Below are 25257 nucleotides of genomic sequence, written 5' to 3'. Positions count from 1 at the left end.
ATTCTTTCTAATTTTACTTATATTTTGTATGCCTCCAGGGAGTATCACTCGCCCTTGCTTTTGTCTCCGCAGCTGATGACAAAGGAGGCTGCCCGTAACTTCTGCAGTGTGACAGCATTTCCACCACATTTCAGAATCTGTACACATCTTACCAGGTTTGATTTCCAACTTTTGGCCATGTAATTTTAAAGTGAAATTCCTGCAAGGGATACAGGAAACAGCTTTTCCATTTAAAAAACGTTTAATTTCTAACACAAGTGTTGGAGACTCAGTCAATTCTCAAGCTTGGTCACAGTTTTGCAAAATCTACAGTCAGGCTGCTCTTCACACAGGCATATAGAAAGTAACACTGCTGGATAAATCTCCATGGCTGGAAGGCAGTATTATGAACTTTTTGTGATTTATCAAAGCAAAAAGGAAAGGCTAAGACAAACTCACTCTTCTCAAGGAAGCATTTGCCTGACTTTTCCCTCTGAATGGCTTAATTGAATTACTCTTGGCCAAAATGATAGGCGCAGTAACTTTCTGTGACACCGACATCAAAGGAAGAAGAAAAAAAAACCTGACTCTTCCATCTAGTGAAGAAAGCAGGTTAACTGACGTAAAGTTTGCAGCATAAAGAGTGACAAAGGCAAGGAGAGGCAGCCCGGGGCAGATGTTAGCTAGAGTGACACTGCATGGGACAAAAGCCCTACCAGGGACAGCACACGTTGGGGACTTCAGGCAGCCAGCAGGGAAGGCAAGCGACATCCCTCTACAACACAGAAGTAGGCAAGAAGTGAAGAGTAGCCAGGCTCATCTCTTTAGTGCACACAAGCCTTGTTTTTCTCTCCTGAAGCATGAAGGAACGTGTGTAAATTCAGTACTAGATTTCAGACTTAATTCCTGTAGCAGGCAAGGTCCAGATGCCCCAGTTCAGCTCAAGGCATTGCAGGGGCCCACTTCAGAAGGGGAAGGGACAACTGGATTTTTGTTCATGTATTTCATTGCAAGTATAATGAAAGACACAAGTCATTAACTCCTAACACCTCATTCCACTTTTTCTCTTTTGCAAGAGGATGGAAGATAATGCTCTCCTCTCCCCAATTTATTCCCAATCCCATACTACAATATTCCCTCACACCACCACTGTGATCTGCAGCAGCATTTCAACTTACCTTTCCCTGCTTCTTCCTCTTTCACAGGCCCAAACACACTTCTCATCCCACCTTTTTCTGGCTGTTAGCTCAGTCTAGCTCCATTCTCCAGCTTTAGCCCGGCTGTTTTTTATACATCCCTGGGATGCTTACCCTGGGACCACCCGGCCCCCCCAGAGTTACCATCCCACATAGCACTGCCTTTGGCTCCCGTCCGCGGCATCAGGTGTCGGCTGAAAGGTCACCAAGGGTGAAGCACAGGACATAGCTGCAACTTCAAACTCATTTTCACCACGGATTTCCTAAGCTAAAGCTACCATTTCATCATTCTGCCCATCTCCGAGCCCGCACTGACCCCAGGTGCCTACAGCACGGCCCCTCTCCTGGCAGGAGGTGCTGAACCATGACAGAGGAAGGCGGGCAGAGCAACCCAGCGCTCACGAGACCTTCTCAGATGAGCACAGAGCATGCTTTTCCTTGACAGGTAACAGGTTTTTCATTATGATGAAAGAGTCCTGATTTACAATTACACTGATTATGCAAATCAAAGAGCATATTTCAAGTTAATAACACTCCCAGGACTTCACACCTGTCCCGCCTGAACACAGGAGCTGCAATGCCAGAGCAATCCATTACTGTACAAATCTGAAGAGATTTTACACAGGTTAGACACAAACAAATTATCCCAGCCAAAGCCACTTTGGTTTGTTCCTCTCAGATTACCTGCATCTGTGTGATTTACTGTCTCGGGGGATTCTCTTCCTAGAACAAAGAGAAAGATGGCAGATCTGCAGCTCCCAGCACTATTTATACGGTGGGAAGGAAAAACAGAGGGAGAAGTGTTACACTGCCCACCCTCCAGTGATTTACAAGACTAATACAGAAGCTCGAAAACAGCCAGACACTACTCACTATCATCAAGACTCCAGCCTTCTTTTAACACTGTGCCACCAAAAAAGGCTTCATGTATTTCTTCAGTTACTAGAATCTTATTACATTTTTTACTAACGACAAAAGCAACACGCAGGACTCTTTCACACTCCTCTGCTGATGTGCTTGTGAATCTTTTTAATGGCACACACTACAATGAGCAAACTCTCATTTAGCCAATAAGGAGAGTAAAAATTATCCATTGCTTAAGATTTAATGACAGCATAATGCATCTCCAACAGTGTCCCAATTAACTGGCTTCTTTTTTTTTTAATCCTGAAATGTTTTATTGGTTTTAGTAAACCAATAATTATCTTCTGCTCATTCAGAAGTCTATTGAGGTACTAAATAAAAGTAGGTAAAACAGAGCTCAGGTTTTTGCTAGAGAGCTATGCTTTACCAGGCAGGGCTAGCTCTTCTCCATTACCATAAGGTGCGGCCACTTCGTACTAAAGAATTTAAGAAATGTCAGCCTCATTACTGAAAAGCGTAAAGAGTATTCTTAAACTGATATGCTATTTTGGTAGCAGAGCTGCTCACTGCAAAATACAGAACAATTTCACAGTAATGTATGTCCAGTAGTTCATGATAGTCATTAAAGGAGAACATATTTCAGCTCTTACTGCTGCTTGGTAACTCTCTATTTGAAATTTACTGCCTTTACAGAAAACGACAGGGTCATGGAGTCTTTGAGGTACCTCAAACAAAGTCATCATACTTGGCTGCTACACATTTAAAAGCTGAAACACTTAGGTAGCCTTCCTCCCTGTGAGATTCAATACTAAATAAGGGTATTGCCCTCACAGGTACTACTGGAGCAAATATATCTGAGCCAGACTTTACCTAACCCTCAGTTCCTTAAGAAGCAGCGCAGCCACCACTGTGGAAGCCTCGGAGAGGTCCAGCCACCGGGGTCCTGGATGTCACCTTTTGGAGACTCTGGGCAGCCCTCAATGGTGACCAAAGGTCCAGGCTCCACTGCCTCGATTTCTCAGCCAACGGGATCAGCAAACCTCCAATCATGTCTGCAAATGCTGCAGCTCCTTCCCCTGTCTGCTGGAAGACAACTCTTGCATAGAAGACCCGTTGGTTGTGTGAACATTTTGTTCATTAGTATCTCACTCAGTAAGAAAGAAATGTTTCACTGTGACTGCTTTAGGCCTCCATGGGGGCTTTAACCAGAATAAATATACTATTATACTGATCTGTCAGCAGAGTGTGGGCCAAGACCCCAGGAGCAGAGGTGTCTTTTCTTCTGGGCTCGCCACAGACTGGCCTGCCCCCCACTGCTGAACTGCTTGCTCATTTTGTACAGCAGAGCCTGATTTCTCTCAGTTCCTACCCAATGACATATGACTTAAGATACACAACGTTAGGCGCACCTATCTCGCACCAGGTACACTGAGAAACCCTCAATGTACACATGGAAGCAAAGTGGTTGAGATAAGGCACCACTTCCCGTAACAAGGCTCATCCGAAACCCCCACTGAACTGACACAGCAGCACTCCTGGAGCAAATACAAGAGATTAGAGAAAACAGTCCTTACCACCACTACGCAGCCTCGGGCTCTGCGCTCTGCTTCCACCAGAGAGCAGCCCAGCAGATACAGATCTGACAGACTGTTCCAAAGGCATGTTGCACCGAGCACTCCTGATGTCAAGCCCAACACTGCTCCCCTTTCCAAGGAGGTACACAAGCTTATCATGCACTTTCCAAATGGAGCAACTGAGCATAAAGTGTTACTTTGCTTGCACTTGCATCTTCTTGGCCTAAATAAGTGTTTTTTTACACCGTGACCTGCTGTCTCTAAGGACTCAAGCACCAGCAGGATGAAGAACCCAGAGAGGTTAAAGGTGTTCCACCAAAACAAGGCAGGGATAAATAAATTGGAAGAGAGTGAAAGCCACTGAACTGGCTCCAGTATTTTGGATCCCAGAGCAGACAGGATAGTATAAAGCACCCTTTATATTTATCTCACCCTGGCAAGCACCAAAGAAAGTTAACACCAACTCAAAGGCCTGTAACATGGACTACAGAAAAAAGCTACAGTAAAAAGATCTATTGTTGGTTTTCCCAACAAAACTCTAGTTAATTTACTGTATCTGTAGCAACCATTTCATTTCTCCTGTTATTTATAACCATGTTTTCATCAAATCCATAGCTACAAGCCATAAGGACATTCTGTAAATCACAAACACTAAAATCGTTGTGACTTACTGCTAAATCTTTGTTCTAAAGAAAAAGCACATCATAAATGATCTCAAATTGGATTACAGCTGTGCTAGTAATGATTTTAAAGAAATATATATACATGTTGCAATTTCAGAATCAGATCATTACCACAAATGTGCATTCAAATTAATACCACGGAAACAATTTACATTTTCTCTTGCTTACTGATAGTCTTCAATACTGAAATAAACTAAGAAAGAGTCTGGTCTGTCATTACATGAAATGTAACTGGCAACTAGCATTTTCAAATATAAGTGTATAGATGATAAGGATAATTATAAACTATGTTAGTTGCTCAGGATATATCTAAACAGTTGTGTTTAAAATTATATCGCATAAAGTAGCATTTATTGTATGGCAGTCATTGTTTCAATAATTAGTGGTTTTCATGAAATTTCTGCCTCATTATTCCATATTGTCCTTTTATTGATGGAGAATACTCAATGTGTACAATGTATGCTTGCTGGCAAAGCTGCGTTATTAAGGAGAGAGGATGCCTGGAAACAATGGAATGACTTAAGAATAAAATTGATTACAGAAACTCAGAAGCTGTTAAGAAAAATACAGAGAGTTTTCATAGTAGAAGAAAATTTGAAAAAAAAGATTATTGCAAGTTTAGTTCAGGTAATGAATGACTTGCAATGAGTTTATAATTCTGATCTCTTATATTCCTCGACAGTCAAAGTATGATTTATTTATATCGTCACAATTGTATCAATTCCTTAGAAGGGGTTATGGATAAGTGTGTTTTGTTGCTGTTGTTTCTTCATCAGCTATATTATCATCTATAGGCTCCGGTTAGCCTAAACTGCTGCAAATATCACATCACAAGGAAAAACACCTTTGAATGAGCCACCTTTTAGAACCATAATTTCACACCTAAGGTGAACAAACGAGCTAGCATCAAGCAATAAACACTAACATATACCTGTACCCCTTCAAATTCCATGGCACACCTTCTGCTTCCTTAGAAGCATACTGCTCAGCATCAGCGAGACCTCAAAATCCCTTCACAAAACAGCAGTAATAATAAAAAAGAGGAAAAAGCACACAGGCAAACTGCAATGACGCCCGATGATGGCCTTGCGTTTGCCCCAGCCCAGCCTGCTCCCACAGCCCCAGAAGCGGAGGAGGCCGGCTTGCGGCACAGCTGCTCACCCAGCACTGCCCAGTGCCACCAGAGGTCTGTGTGAAAAAAAAAACATGAAAAAACACGTTTCTTGTCACCAAACAAAGTTACCACTCAGAAAACACCTTAAGCAATGTGACTGTGCTTGTAAATAAACTGGGGCCAACTAGAGAAGCTCAGAGCTCAGGCTTCACCACCCTGTCTCCAAATCCGGCCTCCATAAACACACGCCAACTGCACTGGTGACGTCCTTCCGCCTCCTGTGCTAGGCAGTGACAGTTCTCTCTGCAGAAAGCCAGGAAGGAAGGGGACAGCCACCAAGAAGATTTCCATGGGTTAAATGGACATGGTCAGCTCTCCTGTCAGAGCTCCCTTGTCCGAGCTGCTGGCAGTCCCACAGCCACGGCAGACCTCACGGTGGCAAACCGCCAGCTCCACGCTCATTCAGCTGAAGCCGTGCTCCAGAATGGAAAAGCTCTGGGAAGGTACTGCTATGGGCTGGGACAGAGGAAAAGCCATCACCACCAAGCAAAATAATCGGTTTGAGGCGTTTTTTAATTTAAGAGCTCATTTGCACTAATGATCATGAAGAGCTTGAACCACCTACCTTGTATTTTGTTCATTGAAGGACGCATGGTCACTGACAAAAGAACTGGAATAAAACTAGAGACAAATGGAAAAAATCCCAGTTAATGTCTCTGATTTTCCAGTCACAGATGAGAGGGGACTTATGCCCGTGCTCTAAACCACAGTGCTTCAGAAAGAAAACAAACAGGGCGTCCTGGGCTCTGTCATATTCTTCAGGTCAGCGTGATCTGCGGAATGCTCCTTACCAAGAGTCACTGAGGGCGATTTCCTGATTGACTGTTTAGAAATGGCTGTAGCCATACTTTCTCCTCACCACAGCCATCTATGGCTCTCCCAATGCACAAAAAGGCAAGGTGACTTTGCTTTTCCCCTAACTTACAGGCCCTTCTTCCCTACGGCGCAGGCCTCACACACACACAAGGGCTTTCCTTCCTCCCTTTTCCTCTGACACCACAGTTTTGCTTCTTTTCCAGGACAGAGCCTGAAGGCCCACCCTGACTCCATGGCATCTGCCTGACGCTCCCCAGCCTACACCACAAGCCAGCCCTGAGGAGCAGCTGCAGCCCGTGCTGCTCCTCACCCTCCCGGACAGCTGCTTCTGAGATAATCTCCTAATGCTGGCTTCAACCATCATGGCCTTCACCTTCAGGACAGAGTTCTCCGTGACAATGCACATATCCCAGGATAAACTCTGGATAACTCTGGAGTTAATCCTTTTGTGCATCTCCGTTTCTAGGTATAAAATGGGAAAAGTAATACGGCTTCACCAAAGGTAAGTGTTATGAAAATAAACACAACAGGCTTATCTTAAGAGAACGGCACGGAGCACAAGATCTACAATAGAGAAAAACTAAATTCATCTACCATCTCCTGGAACAAGGATACAGATTGGAAACGGAAAAGAAAAGTGCGACTGACTTAGGTGTAACACACACACACTGTGTTAACGAACAGTTATTCTCTACCCTGACAAGTTGTAATTAGTAGATTCCAATAAATGTTTTGGTAAACTTAGAATTCTTTAAATGTCATCTAAACCCACTAAGTAATATCAGAATTTTAGCATGCATAATATACACATGTACTTCTCAAAGTAAGTGACCCAACTGCAGAGGTTCCCCAAATACTTCAGTTCAGTGCTTTCATTTGGTGATGGAACTACAGTGGTCAGAATCATAGAATCATTAAGGTTGGAAAGACCTCCAAGATCATCTCGTTAGGTTACAGTTAAATCAAGAAATTCATTCTAACTGTGAAAACTACATAAAGGTGTTTTTTTTTATATCAACTTTTCAATTCCATTTATCACATATTCTAAAGTGCATTATAAGCTTGGGCTTCTCATTCTTTATAGAATTACGTATTTTTTATTTCATAACATTTCAGAATTACAAATATAAAAGCTAGAGCCATAACACTAAGTTAGCTTCTGTGAACACAGAACTTAAATTGGAATTATATTTAAGGGCATAAAATCCCAATTTATTCAGTGATACGTTGGAGACACAAATTATAACGTTAAATTAAAATTACTGGGTTTTGGCATTTGGAAAAAAATATAATCTTTAAACATCTAAAAAAAATCACCTGAAAGGCCAATTGCAGGACTCATAACATCTGCATATGGAGTAACAAGGCTGCCAAATCATGTAGCTTTGGTGTTCAAAGAGGATGCAAAGAAGTCGATTAAGTCACCACCATCTGGCCTTCAAGGACAGGGAACAGTGCGGGCAGGAGCCCTGCTCTCCCCAGGGAGGCATCCTGCCTTGTGAGACCATCATCACCATTATTAGTTACACCACACCACAGGCGTTCCATGACATTTCACAGACAGATAAAAGGCTAGAAGTCCTGCCCTTGAGAATGAAAACCCACCAGGACAGAGAAAAGCCATACAAGAAGGACTGGAGTAAGCCTTTTTCAGCGTGCCCCAACATACTGCACACACATTGCAACCCATCCCCGTGGCCCATTTGCAGCAGTAAGCGCAGAGGCACGGTGAGGACACTTGTTCCTACCCTGGCTGACTCACTGTGCAATACTTAAAGAGCTTGTGCTGTGCTGGGAAGTGAGGAATGGATCCACACACAAAGACTTGACCCCGCGGTCCTCCCTGTGATCAGGGATCAGCAGTGGCAACAGGGAGAATTTGGAGCACAGGGGTCGAGAAATTTATTCTAGCTTGGACTGAAGCTCCATTTCTGTCCCTACTGTGACTAATTTTTCTCCCTTTTTTGAGGAAGGAAGGAGACCACAGGGTTGGGAGCTCTCTGGAATAAGCAGACAATGCTTTGGAAACACTCAGCCCCGGCGTTAAGCAGTAATGACTACAAGCTTTAACAGGATATCAGACTCTGAGGACTGTGAAGGAAGGTCAGCCTGTGACTAGCAGAATGGCAAAGTAGGTAAGAACCTATCTAATCTTAACTGATGACCTTTATTTTCCTTTGCAAGATGGCTGTAAAAATTGAGTATTTCAATTTGCACTTCACACCATTTTACAGAGGTGCAGACAGTCACCCCAATGTGGTACCACCTACTGAGCAGTAAATAATTTTTTCCATTCCATTTTTGTTAGGTCCAAACCCATATTCTACCTAAATTTGCATCATACGATGGGTATCAGCAATAAGAGCTCCAGAAGTCAGCAAGGGACAGGAAGAAACACAGGCAAAGATTTACCACCAAGAAAAACAATCAGCTTCCTCCCCCCTCAGATGCTGACTCCAAGCAGGACAGAGCACCAGCAAAACTTGGATTCATTCGAAAACTCACTCAGAGTATGGGTGCCCCAGTCACTGCAGCTTAACAAATTACTGCCTCCTCAGAAAACCTGCCATCGCTGCCTGGGTGATCACAGAGAACAGGCAACCTCAAACTGACACGTTTTATCTCAAAACTGGGGCAGGCTAGCAGCTCACCCGTTAACCACTGTGGAACTAAACAGAGAGGTGGTAACATACAGAAGCAGCATTAATTCTATTTTCTCACTTGACTCAGAGGTTATAATTGGAAAGCAAATTCATTCCTAGAGATTTTTGAAATGTTCTGTTTTCTAATAAAGATAAACGTTTCTTCTATGAACTGAGCAGAGGCAAGTCTCACTAAGCAAAGGTAAAACTCTCTTATAAGCAGCACTCATCCACAACCAAAAGATCTTGCATATATCACATAACCATTTGCATCAATTTCTTAGATGAACAAACTTTCAAGGTTATTCTTACGTTAGGAAATATGCCTCAAACAAGAATGAGTTCATCATCTACAAATGAGCGTAACATACTATTCATAAGGTCACAAATCTATTTTATATGGGCATTCACCTCCTTTCTCACAAACTTTCTGCAGCAGAATAAATTTGTGAGCTGGATCACTCCTGTCATTACTGTAGCTTAAATGTACGTACATACATACATATATGCACACATCCTCATTCCCCCCAGTCTGACTCCCAAACTTCTTCCAACATGCAGTTCACTTCAACACAGCTCTCAGGACTGGATCCCCGCCTTGCAAACATTTCTTGTATAGCATAAAACCACGAACCTGGAAATCTATGAAACTTTGGAGAAGGACTGCCAAAGTTTGAATTAGCTTGCCTTTGTTTGTTTATTTTTCCAGAGCACATACTGAACTTCTCTTTTGTCTTTTAACATAGAGATAGAAATAGGTTAGTATTCACTATTGATAATTATCTCAAAAAGCTAAGCTTGTGTTTCTGCACAAGGCTTTCAGAGGCACACAGACAAATCACAGCAGCTAGTATCAGTACCATTTCACAATGCCATATTTTGCAGAAGCTATTTATCCTTTGCTTTGTCCTTAACAATGCTTTAAACCAATTGCTGATTTGTCTGGATAATTAACATCCCAAATCCAATTCTTCACAGATGAATTGGAGCGAGTTTGAGTACCAGAGAATGCAGCTATTCATCAGCAGACAGTCCTCACTGGATGGACAATGGCTTAAATTTTACTGCACATTGAAGATGATGCAATTACCAAGCTTGAAAGCAATGTAATCTATACCACCAAAGAAAGTATTCATAGTGGAACGATCAGAGGAGGATAAACAAGAAAGCAATATTTTAGCATTGCAAGAAACAAATACTGACTTGCAAAACCCAATTGCCTACGTTACGCATCACTGTGTTGAGGAACAGTAAGTAGTGAGGTAGAAAACTCAATATGAATGAAGCTCGATTGTCCAGGGATTAATGAAAACATGAAATCTGGTACCCTTAGGTGGCTATTGTTAGCCCATTCACTCATTCAATCTAATTTTTACTATTATTACAAGTAAACCTGTGGCAAAGTTATGTTTAATTCAACTCTCCAAAAGATGCATCTGAACTCTTCCTCCATGACGACTTCCCTAGTCAAAATTTGGCCCAGAAGCTCAGCAGATCTGGCAGTGGGGAACTCATTTGGGGCTAACATTCTGCAATTTGCAGACAGCTGCCCTGTAATATCTTCTGGCTGCAATAGCAGCTATTTCCCGCTGATCATCCTGCGCCCTGACACGCAGCCAAAGACCACGCTTACCTTTCAGATCCCAAATATCATCCCAACCACAGCGTGCATTCCTGCCATTCCCTTTAAGTACTCCCAAATGGTGAGCAAGTCCAGAGTTTAACTGGTTTAACTGATAAGAGTCCAGCAAGCACGGACTGGAAAGTTAATCTCTAGCCAATCACACCCAGAGCACAATGCACAAACACCTTTCCAAGAAAATAACCTTCTGTGGCCAAAGGACATGGGCAATACAAATTTTTGTAGACTGGAAAGGACTTATTATTTTGACTTGTTATTAAGATAAATTGGCATGGATGGATAAAAATAAGAGAATCTTTAAGGCAGACAAGCCTTTCTTCAGGTTTTCTTTGCTAGCCCTGCCAGTGGAAAAAAATCTGTATCTCTGCAGGTATTGAGATATTCCTTTTTTTGAAGGCAAACTTCCTCTACACTAAAGAGAAACAATTGTTACACCTGCTGCATTTCATATATTGAATAACCTTCTGCTGTTTCCCTGCATTTACATTATTTGGAACCACTTTACATGTAGCAATGGATCTGCCTATACCTGTCAAAGGAATCATTCTCCCAACAGCAGATTGTCATCTTTTTGCCTCACCACTGAAGCCATTGATGCCGCGTTGATAAACCGGTGACACATTCAGCTTGTGTGCTTGCACCTCACTTTCCCTTCCCCACTTTCCTCAGCTGAGCAACCTACACACCATACAGGCTCACGCAGGAGATCGTGGGATTGGTGGTAGGGGACACTTGCCGTCACGTTCAGGATGACCCTTCACTTGCACATCATGACTACCTTTTTGTCCATGGAACTGTGAATTTTGATGCATAAACACTGCACAAATTACACAAGGATGAAAACATTACCTGCTTTAAATGTAGGTTCTCACCATGAGCAATATCACGGAGACAACAGGATGTAGTAAAAAAAGAAAAAAAAACAAAGTTGCAGTGAATGACATTGAGGTCAGTGATAAAAGCACATTATACAATTTCCCTCTATTTATTCCATTTGACAACTCAGCCAACAGGTAAATAAATGCCAGCCACCACTGTTTTCAGCAGAAAAAATCATCTGCAAAAAGCTCCCAACACGCATAGCTTCATTTTTTTTTTAAATGCTTTTCCTCTGACATTTTTTTCCTTTAAAGTCAATAGACATCTTTCTCCCCACCTGACCACATTTTTACCCAATCCACACAGTGTATGACATTGCCTTCTGACACCACAGATTTCACCCCTTCTCTCTGAGCATGGTTCAAACTGTCAGCAGACACACACAGTCTGAGACTTGCATGTCCCTCTAGATCTAAATAAGTGACTTAGAGATAAGCCCATTTCACGTTAATTTAATAAACAGATTCCCATACTATTTGAGAGAACTCTTTAGTTCATTCCTAACTGTAGAGGGATAAAGGATGAGGATTTACCCTACTTTGAAATGTTCTCTTACTCTTCCCTCATCCTACCTCGAACATAAAAATGCACATTCACCCCAACTGCTGGGCTTCCGGCACACAATACACACGAGTGCAAGAATACCTTAGGATGTATTGGTTAGGTAATCTCACTGTCAGCTGACTACTTCAGGACTCCAGACTGCCAGACTGTATTTCTACATTTTAAAAACAGTAACAGAATAAAGGTAATGAAACATTTCCATCAGAAAACTCTGCTAAGAACAGGCACAAAAGACTGCTGCTCAGAAAATGCATGGGGTAGAAATGACTTATTTTCCCATAGAAGAGCAATCTTTCAAATCAAGGTTATAAATATGCTCTTAAAATTCTTTATTTCAAGAATACTCTAGATACGGCTACACTTGAATTTTGTGAACGTTTTGTCTTTCTCAATTGCAAAGGTGACACCATTTAATCTAACCAGTGATGCCCCTGCCTTGATCTATCCATTCTGAAAACGATTGCCAACGAGATTATTGTAAAAGTAGGAAGACGTGAAAGTTACAGTTTATACAGCAAAGTACATGGCATTCATTTCTACTTTAAAGTTAAAAAACACACATAACTCCATTTTCCTGGTTATACGAGAAATTGGGAGAAAACATTCCCACATTAATGGGAATATCCACCTGTCTTTTCCTGACATTTTAAAGTTACCTTGCTAAGCATGAGTGCAGAGGGACTTGGGGACTACTCAGGGATAATACCTATACGCTAGCTGTTTTTAATTTCCCATGAACACTGGTGATAATAGTGTAGTTTGAGCAATTTTAAACAAAGTGAAAAAAATACTCATTCCAAATATAGATAATCGTCTCCTGAAGCAGAGAAGAAACTAATTAGAAACATGAAGTCCAGTGATGAGAAAAAAATTAATTACTGAGGATTACTTTCACCAAATGACAATCTATGAATTCTAGCACAATAACCAAAGGCATGAAATAAAGCTGCTTCCAAAACGAATCTTACCCTCCCGGAAACACGGGCACTTTCAGTGGCACTGCTAGAGGGGTAAGTGTTTCTGTGTTCCTTACCCATATGCACCCTGCTTTTCCCAAGTATGTAGAGACACCAACCATATAGGAAGCCCTAATAACACCGCCCTGCCGCTAAGCATCACCCACGGAGATGTCCCCAAGCACCAAACCCTGCCTCTCTCAGGCTGGGTCAGCAGCCAAGCGGCTTAAAGGAGAGCATCCAGGCAGTGCGCCCTGCGGCCTCGCGCCTCTCCCACCATGGCGCACCGCCACAGCCCAGCCCCTCTCACCTTGCTACTGAGACCTCTGCGTCCTGCTCCGTGGTTTTACAGCCATACTGGCACGTCCATGCTCAGGTGGAAGTCTGCCCTGAGTTAACAGTTAACACAGGCACAGTCACCCTGAGCTTCTGTGGTGGCTCTGGCCCAGGGCAGAGGGCGGACGCAGCAGGCCGCACCCCAGTCCTGCAGACCTCGCCCTGCAGTCCAAGTGAAAGCTTTCAAGGCCGAGTGTAGAAACGGCGAGACACGGGAGCCATCCCTGGGCTTCACTGGGACTGCTCACAGGATGGCAATTACAACATGGACCATGCAAACATCCCACCCACAGTTTTCAAACCGGTGACTACAAATATGGTTGAGAAATGGTTTAGGGGCCAGAGCCCCACAGAAAGTAAGCTGTGGACTTTTGCAAGCATTGCCCCAAAAATACAACAAAATACACATACTTAATCTTCAAAACATCAGCTATTCTTAGGAACCCAGCTCTGAGGAGGGCTGCAGGCTGTGACAAAAGACACAAATACTGATTCCTGGAAGTCCACTGAGAGCCCCCTTCCACACCTCACCTGCTGCAAAGCACAGCTAACACAAACGCAGCAGAAAGCATAGTTAGAAACTCAAACTGCAGTGTTAACACCAGGCAGAAGATACTCTCCAGTATTCTCTTACCAAACTAAAACACACCAGCTGTCACTAATGTTCAGTCTTTCTCCAGTCGCAGTCCTCCATGACCTAAATATTCACTGATTAGTACTTCTGTGCGTTTAACTCTTTAAGGGCCCAATCCTATCAAGAACTGAACCCCCTGCTCGGCATTTCTCCATCCAGACTGCTTAAAATAACCAAAAGAGCACTAGGTGGCTCCTTTTTTAGGGAAACAACACCTTGCAGGATCAGGCTGTGAACTCCCTTAAGTCTTCCGTGTCTTGCATCTCTTTGCATGTTAGTGGCAATTGCCATTTGCCCTGCTTCTCATGACATTTCCAAAAAAGTACATTTTCACAAACAACACCCAACATTCAACAGCAAAAAGAAACGGAAAGTCCTGTGTTAGAGGGCAGAATTTAACACAGGTGCAAGATGCTGACAGTGGCACTAAAGATGCAGTTTTCTACTACATGTAACCTTATCTAACTGTTCTGCCAAAATGAGGAGTCCTCCTGTCCTGCCCCCTCCACCACAAGCACTGCATTATTCTTGGGTATAAAGTTTTTTCGGGTCAATAAAATGACCCAACTGCGGATTAATTCAGCTCATCCGTGGCATGGGGAGGCGATGTGAAAGCAGGCTGCACCGTGGGTGGAAGCCAGCGAGACCAGAGTCAGCACGAAGTGGAACTGGGCCCTGAGCCTTTTCCTACCTCGCCACAACACAGCGCACCTGCTTGGGCAGGTCCCGTGCCATGCAGAGCCCTGGCAGTGCCATGGCTCGCAGCACCACCACTGGCCAGCACGCAGAAGCTCTGCGTGTCAATTACTGTTGCCTAATGGCACGGAAAAATATTGAGAAATTACTTTTTTGTTGTTGTTCAATAAAATACTTTCAGTGAGAACCAGAAGTACTGAAAAACACTTAAAAAATATTTTTGTTCCTTGTATTTGCTTTTTAAGTTACATCTACAAGCAAAACAACCAGTTTCATCTTTCTGCCTTTTCAGACCACGGCATTTTGGCCATTTGTCTGTAGAATTTAACCCATGTTAAAATCGACTAGTCTTTGATAAACCAAAGAAGTTGAGATGTACAGTTCCTTCAGTGGACCATTTATTCCAAATCGATCACTTTGTGGGCAGCTTTTATTTGTTTTAATGCCACATCTGTATTTTTAGTAGGAACGAAACTTAAACCGATTCCATGTTTAAGTGAAGATGCTCCATCTGGGTTTCCCATTGGAACATACAGATGTAGAAACTTTTTTTTTTTTTAAACCAAAAGATCAATAGTTCTATAAAAACAGGATTGAATTTTAACAATGAATTCACCCAGTATGTTGAGTCTGCCAATTTTGGTGTAGGGAGTGAGATACACCCTATAACTTTGAAAGAATTTTTGGACAAGTTTCTTTGTGGCAGTCCACGCACCAGCACTGCCCGTGTTTTAGGGAAAGACCAAGGAGAAGGATTACATTGCAAGCTAGCACACAGGGCAAACATAGGTTGTTCCTAGAAAGATACCAAAAAAAACATGATCCTATTCTGTACCTGAGAAGCCTGAACGCGAGCCTTTGCTTACTCCACTTAAAAATGGGCAAAAATAATAGAAAACAATCATACAAATACGTTGGTTTGAGGTGAGTGTTAGTTGGCTCTTAAAACACTACTGGTAACTTGACATGGAGTAAAAAGCATCATTTCAATCTCCAGGACCCTGAAATACCAGGAATGCTGCTAAGACACATAGGCTGTCAATCTGCCCTACCCCACTGGACCTTCAGATATCCACAGAGATTTCTTTTGGTTTGGATTTCCTTACAGAACCACGCTTGGCTCAAACCCTGGGCATACAAGAGAGTAATTTATTCCCAAAAGCCAGACAATGATCCTCCTGGTTCCTTCAGAAAAGAATGCAATTGACACAATTGCCACGTTTAACTCCAGTATTTCTAGGTACACAAAGCAGAGAAGATGCAAAGGGAGTGATGGGAGCAGCTGAGATCTGTTAGATCTGTTTCTGGTCTGGTCTTTTTTTTTTTTTTTAAATTCTATTCCCAAATTCACGACTTTCAAGTTTTTGCCTCTAGCATTTAAGGTATGTTTCCTAACTTTAAGGCTCCTGAAAGCAAGTTATGTAACCACAAAAGTCTGTATAACCTAACTCCATCAGACTCTTGCTCTTACTTGTTCTCATCACTGATTTATCTCATTGTTTTCAGCCTCTGGCTCAAATGAAATCTTTTCTCAGATACTCGAGATGAATTTCCAAAGGACTGTATTTGCTGCACCGTTGCTATATGCAAAATGATAACATCAGGTAATATTAAGAAGAGGGGGAAATAGGCAGCGTCACGTAGACATGCGGTTCTTCAAAGGGCACCATTCTCCCTCCCCAGCTCCAGATAATTCCTGTTAAACATTACTTGAAACTACAGCCCCAGTGTTAGACAGGACTCAACACTCTTCCAAATAATAATAATAAAAAGTCATTATATCACTTATCTGTCAGCAAATAAAACTTCAGATTGATGGGAGTGGAGGGGAAAACCTACAGAACTTCATTTTCTCATGTCAGGAAGGTACAGTAATATGACAAGGACAAAAGTCTCTGTCATGTTGTATTTGCTTTTCATTGACATAATACTGAAACATGCTCACAACTCTGCCACAAGAGCAACTAAACCCATATGTTCTAGGAAGATGTCAAAGACAGTATGCTTCTTGAGATTTACATATGATAAGGCACAAGAGACAATTACAATGATTTTTAAATTACAGTGTGTTTTTTTTTTTTCCCTCAAGAAGTATGAAGGTGTCTTAAAAGTATTTAATTACCCTTCTCTGCTGACATGGAAATGTCACCTCCATCATCTCCACAGAACATCTACTACTACATGTTATTCCACCAAATTCCCTACAAACTACACAGGTTTCTGTTACAAATATGAAGCAAACACCATCACTCCCATCCTACAAACCTTGCTGAGAGGAGGCAGATGGCAGCACTAGGGAAAGACCTGATAAGATGTCTGATCCCCGAAGTATGGGAGCTGGGTCACCCCAAACACTAACCACAGCGTAAGCAGCTGTCTCAATCCACGCACATGCCAACGGCTGTGGGACTGGAGACTGGAATCCAGAGGCTCTCCCACCACCATTCCCAAAAGAGCCTCTGAACCACTATGCCACAGTCCCTGCCTTTCCTGTGCACCCTCTCTAAGCCTTCATTTCTTTCTGCAGGGTGCTGGCACTTCAGAAGAGCTTGAAGCCTCCTGTACAGTCCAGCCCTTGGCAAGCATGGAAAAATTTGCACAAGGTGAGGACAGAGAGAAGAACTGAACGCAGATTTCACTCTACCCTGGAGAATGTATCTTTGGTAAGTCTCAGCAGGTGGGAAGAACAGCCAGCACCACATCTTGCAAAAATCTCCTCTCATCTGGTAGGTGCATTCAGCACCCTCAGCAAAGAAGGGTGAAAGAGCCGTTCATCTCTTCAACATGACCCGGCTTTTTCTTCCCATCCCGTAGCTCATGTCAGACTCCATCCTTGTCTGAACGGAGATGCCCTTAGACATACGCTCACACACAACTTTCAGAAGTCCTCAGGCTCCGCACAGCACGTGGTGATGCCGCTACAACACAGGAAGCCCCAGGACCACGAGTCTGTTTTCAGGGCTGCAACACTGGCACCACGGGAGACACCTAGCTCCTGCTGCAGGTGCTCATGTCCTTGTTTAGCTTCCACCTTAGTTGCACACTGAATTATAGCTATTGGATAGCGCTTAACCAAAAAGCCCTACAAACATAGTATACCCTAAAAGCTGGATAACACTGAAAGTACTGAACCTACAGGAGCTGTGAGATCCCCTTCCCTCAAACATCTCAGGAAATGCATTAATACTTAGAAAACAACCAAACGGAGAAGGGGTGGAGGGAGAATCTGATCCTGGTCCCCATGTTGTCATGGTGACTTCACAGCCATTATGTACTTCAGACATATTCAGAAGAAAGCTACATTTTCACCCCTTCCCAACCAAATAATGCAAGGAAAAACAAAAATCCTGCCAGCTTGCCACAAGCCAATGAAATGACAACACGATTCTTTGATCAGACAGTATCCCTCAAATATTTTAATAAATACGATTACTGCATTATGATTCAGGTACTCAGATAACGTGAAAACAGATACAAGCAGAAAATTAAGAATAATAATCTGCCAAATCAATTTTATCAAACAAGATTAGGATATGTTTGAAATGTTTCTGGCAATGCTTATATCAGACAAGTTCCTGCTTTCAGAGTATTTAAAAAAATCATTACTTACAACATCATTTCATTCTTCTTGATTTGCAGAGACTGTTTGCAAGCAATTGGTTTTCTTTTACAAAGTACTACCAGTTCCACATGCTACTCTTATCACACACAGCAATCAAATAGCCTTAGCCTGCTCAAATATAATCAAATCCTCTCAACATCTCCACGCAAATGCTGCATAAATACGGATTTTAGAAAGCATGCAAAGAGATCATAAAATCAATCCAGCTCATTACGGCAGGGAACACAGCAAACGCTTTACTACCAGCTTCTACATTGCTCACACTGACCACGCATTGCTAAATGCCGCTAAATATGCCCACTTCTACACCAATAAAAGGCAAATGCATTATATAGTCAAAGAGCAGGCATTTGTAAAGACACCATTTTCTAAACGGTACCTGAAAAGACATTAAAGAACCCATGAGAAAGCAGTTTGCAACAGATCACAGCATGCAAGCTTACCAGCAGCTCACCAGCAAAGCCTGGCCAGCCATCTGCCCGTTCTCCCCCCTACCTTGAAGCTGTTTCAGGAAACTGCCGCATTCACTTCACAGAATGATAATTCTGATAACCACCACCCTCCAAGTTAATCAATTAATGAAGCAAGACTGTTTTTCCTTACTAAGCCACGTACGGACACTAGGTCACTTGAAGGTTGCCCGTTCTTTCCTGCCGTAGGGCCTCCCAAATAACAACTGCCCATCCAAATTCAGCCTTTTTTTTTTATATTCATTCAGAGCTGTAGGAATACACTCAGCCCTTGACAATGCCAGCTTGCATGATGAAAGAGCAAAAGTAGTTTTGAGGCTGCAGAATGCCTTCCACGGGTTACCATGGAAATAAATGTGGGAAGGGGAGGGGGCTTCTCTGATGACAAACGCTGCTGCTAAATGCGAGCTAAAGCGAGGCTGAGCGGGTGCTCTGCAACAGGAGGAGGAAATTTTACTACTGCCACTATAACCATAGCCATGCCTACTTTCAGTGTTACAAAATTTTGTACGAACTAACGTGGGACTCGTTAAAAAACACAAAACTTGTGAGAAGCAGCGGGGCATGCTGGATGAAGCACGTCTGGTGTCCGAGCCCTCCAAAGAGGAGCCGAAGAATTGGGAAAGAACTTTGTTTACATACTGGAATTTGCACAGATGGCAATTAATGTTCAATTGCAATCAAAAATTCATTGACAAGGACGAACCTGTTGCAGAGTAGACTGTAGCAAGGCTGACTAATTTCAGGACGACTTGATAAGGAGCATCAGCTTATTGTTAAAACGCAAGGTAGCACTTCTGTTGCTGACAATTACCGGGAATATTTTGAAGTACACCACCCCAATGACATTTGGGGAATCCAGAAGAAGCCCTAAGTAAATGCAGAGCAGGCAGAGTCAGTGCTGAGGCACACCGCGACACTGGCTGCTCCTCCAGCGAGCCCCCGACTGCCCTGCTTCGCCCCAGGGGTCTTGTGAGAGCGCCCACCCAAGGGTGGCCCAAACAAGCCACTGTAGGCTGAAGCCTGGCACTAAAATCCCAGCAAGGATGGCTAATATAATTCAATTAATATGGTTTTATGGCATTGTTTAATGTCCTAAAAATAAGTTAAGAGTCAGCATTTTGGATTGATTATACTGGTGTGTATACAGGGCCAAAGTTGGGCCCATCTTTACTACGTAGAACCTATAAGGGCCCATGTACATATCATCTTCACTACACACAACTTGTAACGCTGTTGTTATCATTAGGATGAGGTCAGGAAAGGTCCAGAAGGCAAAAAGACGGAGAACTGCCAGCCACATGCAACACAGCCGGTACGCACAGTGACACCAGTGCGATGCTTCGGGCTGGCACGCTACACTCGCTGCCGATGTCTGCAACCACCCAACAACTTCCACAGACATCAGCTCACCATTAACTACTACTAAAGTAACGTCTTCAAATCTCGCATGCTAAGAAGTACCCAGGCACTGTCTCTGAACACACAGGAATTGCTGCAGGTCTTTTAATACCAGTTACTACACTGAGAGCCCCACCTCGGCCCCCCACCAGTCCTTCCCTCGCCCCAGCCTCTGCCGAGGCCCCCACGAACCCTGTGCTAGCCCTGACCGCGTGGGACTGCAGGCACCGTAACAGCAGCAGCTAATGGGAACCGCTCTACATTCCAGGATGCATTTACTTATCATTTCCAGGAGGCTAATTTAACGAGGGGGAAGTTAAGCAAGGAGACAAGGGAACAGTCCAGCTGTAGAGTCGTGCTGAGGTGAAGACACCGTGAGAAAAGCGAGGAGCCAGCTGGGCACGAGGCTGGAAAGCCCAGTCTGGCTGCAGAGGCTTTCTGTAAGGAAAACCCAGGCTGGGGCTGCTCCCGCAGCTGCTCCAGCCAGCCCAGCAGCAGCTGCCTTCTCTCTGGAGCTCCCTCCTCCTCCCCTTGGTCCCATGTGGGGGAAAAGGAGATGCCATGGCAGGCTCAGTGCCCCTCAGGCTGGTGCCTCCCTCCCTTGTGGGGCCACAGGAGAGGTGCTGGGAGAAATACCCTAACCTGGTCCCCTTCCAACTGCCCTCACTGCACCGACCTCTGCCATAGGTTGAGGTGACAACAAACTACAGCTATGCAGCGTGTGCAAAACCATCATTTCTTCAAGGAAAAAAAAGTATCAAAATGTGAAACGTTCACATTTCAGTGCGAAATGATCTCACAGCAGAAGATGAAGTAACATTGTATTTATTTATACACACACGATTCCTGAAAGACAGACTGCTGGAACAGGAATGGGGAAAGCCCAGAGGAAAGGTAGTCCATCCTCCTGTGAAGCTCAGCAAACTGTCTAATCCGTGTACTTGTACATACGTTCCTCCCCAGCCAAATATGATTTTAGCATTTCTGTACTATGCCACAAATCAAAAGCCCTAATACAAATAAAATGCAAGTCTTACTTATTCTATGGCATCACCGTGGGAATGTTTGCTGATTACATGGTACCCAGATGGCACAGAGCGGCTCTGAGCTCTCCTGTGCTCCCACAGCTGCCCCGCCGCTGTCTCTGTAACTGCTAACAGCAAAGTTTTACTCAAAGCACAGTCCCAATCTCTGAGCAAACCTGAGGAAGAACAGAACTAGATCTTCCAACAAAAACACAGCAAAACATCATAAAATAACAACTGTTACATGAAATGATGGGGAAGAGCTAAAAAGGCTTCAACGCCCAAAGAGCCAGAAGCCCAAAAAGCACCACAGCAGCTCGTGGGTCGATGCCTTGCAGAACAAATCGGTGCTACAGCAAGCCATGCGGCTCACACTGCCTGGGCTGGCACGTTTCTGGCCTCATCCTGTAACGCTGAAGCCAGGTTTCCACTGTGCCCCTCTCCTGCCACCGGCAAGCAGGGGCCGGCACAGGATGGGGCCAGGTTGGAGCTGCTCGTGCGCCTGCTGCCCAGCTGGCTGCTGCCAACCCAATGGCTTCGCCCGCTTTTCTCCTCCTCCCGAGGGAGCTGGCTGCTTGGCTAGCGGATTTTTGAAAGGCTGAAAGGAAAAAAAAAAAAAAACATGTATTCCGGAACCCTTCACTCCTACATCAACCTGGTTTGAAATGAGCTTGCAGTCTGAGAGCGGTGAGGGACAGACAGCATGGCTGCACAAACCTCACTTCCTCAGGAAACCCGATTAAAAGGCCGCGCTGTCGGCTACCAAGGAAGCTCAGTCAGCCCAGGGGAATTCAGACGGGAGTAGCTCAGATGTGTTTTATTCTTTTTGGTAAAAGGTAGGCTGCCATGGGGAGACAAAGGGAACAACTGAGGCACAGCTGGAATTGCATGTGTTCCGATTACCAGAAGTCGAAGAATATATATTTTTATATATGTATGTAAAAATCACATATTTCCAGGTATGTCTGGAAACGATAGCCGGGAGGTTTCTTCAAAGACTCCCTGAACAAATAAAAAAGCATTACTGCTCCAACCCCCGTAACAGCGAAATAGCGACGGACTCCCCCAAGCCCACACTCCTGCGATTAAGTGGCTCACACCACCCTGCTTCGGGAAACTAACGCTCGCATCATACCACGTCTCCTAGTAACGGGGCACGGTATCAGATGTGCAAAGCTAAGGGGAAAAAAAAACAACAGACTTTACTCTTTTATTGAGAAGGAATAAATGGAACAAAAATGACAAGTGAATGGCTAGTTATTACTCTGTAATCTGCTTGAAGCTTTTTATTAGAATTGTTCACTCTCAAATGAAGAATTAATCTCTCAGCTGTTAGCTTGTAGATTATTGATAACCTCTTGCTGGAAGAAGAAAATAGAGATATAATTAAAAAAAAGAGGCCCTTGTTAAGGATAAACTAATGCTTCAAATCATGTACGCAGCAAAAGAGAACAAGGAGATCCCTGATATTTGTGTACCACTTATTTAATACTCTGACAACTGCATTCACCTGCGAATGAAACAAAGGCAAGCACCGCCGGTTTGCCTAGCCCCAACCCTATCTATCAGATACAGACATACGAGTTGCTATGCGTTCATACCATCAGCAGCTGTGTGCAGAAAAATCACCAAAAAAAAGCAAAAAACAAACAGACTCACTCAAGCCACACAGTAACACTGCTAAAAGATATTAATAACTTTTAAATAACCACAAAAAATTACCATCTTGTCTGAGAGCTACACAAGTGCACCGTGTGAACGCATCGCGGCTTCCCGAGAAAGGCACCTAAGAGCCAAGTGGTACACCAGCGCATGGAAATGGAGATTCACAGAGGTATCCATTACATTCAGGGAGAGTTAGCAGTTTGCAACGTGTTATAATTTTGTCCTGATCAAAGCTGACATTGTGAGCAGACAGACAATTCAGTGTGCTTTTCATGAGCCACACGGTTTTTCCACACGGAATACGTGGAACCCCATCCAAGGCACTAGAAAGGAGGTAAAGTGATTTTTTTTTTTTAATATTTTTTTTTAAAGGTGACTTTTCAAAATCCTCCTTCAGTTTTCAGCATTTAAAAACCTGTCCCTGCTAATGGCCAGCACTTCCTTTTTGTACACTAGCAGAAAATTAACTAGTAAGGCTTCTAGATGCTACACTAGAAACTACGGCTGGATTAAAATGTTAACCAAAATAATCTTTATGAAACAATGTTTTGCCTTTTTTTTTTTTTCCTGAATCTGCAATTACTAGAGGAGCATTTGCAACTCTAAAGCGTGAGTATTCCAACCTGAAGTTGCTTTGGTGGCATTAAGCCAGCAACAGGTTTTTACCATTGCTCAGTTGCAAGATAAATTTTTGGAAAAAAAAAAAACAACAAACAAACATTTTGAGAAAATGCAACTAGTGTTGCTGTCAGTCAACTCTGCTGCCAAAATAGGTTCCTGGGAGAACTCAGCAGGTTATATTTCTGCACAAGATACGCATTTCTCAATTTGAACCTCTCAGAACCGGAGGGGAGTGACTGTTCGGGGACCGCTGCATGCAGCGGGGCGCTGGCTGGGGCCCGCAGCGCAGGACCATGACACCAGGGCTCCCTGCGCGGAGCTGCGGCGCTGCTTCCTTGCCACCTGCACGCCGAGCCAAGCCAGCCTTCTGCTGGGGAGTTCAGGTGGCAGCAGCTAAGCCTTAACAGCATCCAGGAAGCTTCTTCCTCAGGATCTGCTTTCCCTTTCTGAAGGACAAAGCACAGGCTTGAAGGTTGAAACCAAGTGTACCGCACTTGCCGTGTTTTATTTTTTATAGAGGGAAATTAAACTATTGAATGCTGACCGTAAAGAGACTTAGGTAATCGTTAGTAAACGCACATACAACTCGATTGCCCAGATGACCTCCCTGAGCCAAACCTTTGCTTTCCTAGGCAATAACAAACTAAACTGAAAAGTATGGCCCTGGTCATATGGATCTCTGCAGCTTATTTTAGACACTCCCCCTTCAGATCCTGCAGAAAAAGAATAAAAAGAAAAAAAAAGAGAAGTTAAAACACTTGTAGGGTGTAACTGGTGTCAAGAGGAGGTTAAGTACCCAAGTAACTTCAGACACTGAAATTTGCTAGTTTTTCTTCTAAAACTAAATATATATATATATTCTGCTATTAAGCTTGATGAATGGGTCTTTATAAAATCTTTGATGCATCCATTTTATAACACATATCCGATAACTTAGATTTCGTTGCACAAACAGCTAGTCCCAAGCTGTACTTCAAGGCAGTGCTGATGACTACCTGAAGCAGGACACCCTTATTATAGAGCTCAGACCTAGGGCTGCACGTCCTCTGAAGGCTCTGCTCTACAAACACCACCTCGGAGTGTCAGCAGAGAGCCAAGAGCAGAGCCCGCGAGAAGTGGGGAAAGGGTAGGAGCACGGTGGGGTCCCTGGAAGTCCAATTAAATGAAACATATCAGAAAAATATGAAAGGTGTGAAGCGCCTTTTCCACTCTCCTTTCATTCACTTGACCAGCATGTACTTTTTAAAAGTCAGTAGCACTTTCACGAACTCCCAAACTTGTATGAAGTCACGTGAGCTTCATAGCTACTTCTAATGCATTTAGAAAAGAGGAACAAAACTGGAAAGAAGAAACAATCAAGTATGACACACATATTTATCCACAGTTGACTTTGCAATTTCCAATTTGGGTTTATCAGGACAAAAACCCATGGACTCATTTCCTCCAGTTTCCAGTGAAACTCGTTATTAAAACACAGAGTTTTAAATAGACCGTGACTTCACACAAAAAAAACAAAGATAGCCTTTGTGCAAAGGGAAACGCAGTTGTATACTTTGAATGGTGCATAACGCTGAATGGCTTTAGCAAGAGCATGAGCCAGGCCAAGTCTTTGTTAATTTTATATATATATTTTAATTTATAGGCACACACACCCATGTGAGAATTGTCTAGGTACCTTGACAATCATTCCCTTTAATAACTAGGAACCTACAAAGAGGTAGTTTGCTGCTGTTACAGTAATTTTTTTGCAATTAATTTTGTGCATCATCTTTTTAGGACCAATAGGAATGAATAGTTATTCACAAACAACATGTCAGC

The 25257-nt window shown here is 43.3% G+C and overlaps 1 protein-coding gene across 4 annotated transcripts in view; it reads right to left on the bottom strand.

The window, feature by feature from the left end:
• FGD3 (FYVE, RhoGEF and PH domain containing 3) overlaps positions 1-25257 on the bottom strand; it is a 111860-nt gene that overhangs the window by 63053 nt on the left and 23550 nt on the right. The window contains exon 1 of one of the 4 annotated variants that reach the window (XM_040568132.1): positions 18861-19047. The exons of the other annotated variants lie outside the window; for them this stretch is intronic. The gene's annotated coding sequence lies outside the window, so the exon portion shown is untranslated. Of the gene's footprint in view, positions 1-18860; positions 19048-25257 lie in introns of those variants that run through there. 4 annotated transcript variants of the gene reach the window in all.

This window comes from Cygnus olor, chromosome 10 (assembly GCF_009769625.2).
Source record: "Cygnus olor isolate bCygOlo1 chromosome 10, bCygOlo1.pri.v2, whole genome shotgun sequence".
Classification (NCBI taxonomy): domain Eukaryota; kingdom Metazoa; phylum Chordata; class Aves; order Anseriformes; family Anatidae; genus Cygnus; species Cygnus olor.
Note: the sequence above shows the minus strand (reverse complement) of the source record. Positions and strands in the feature narration are given on the sequence as shown.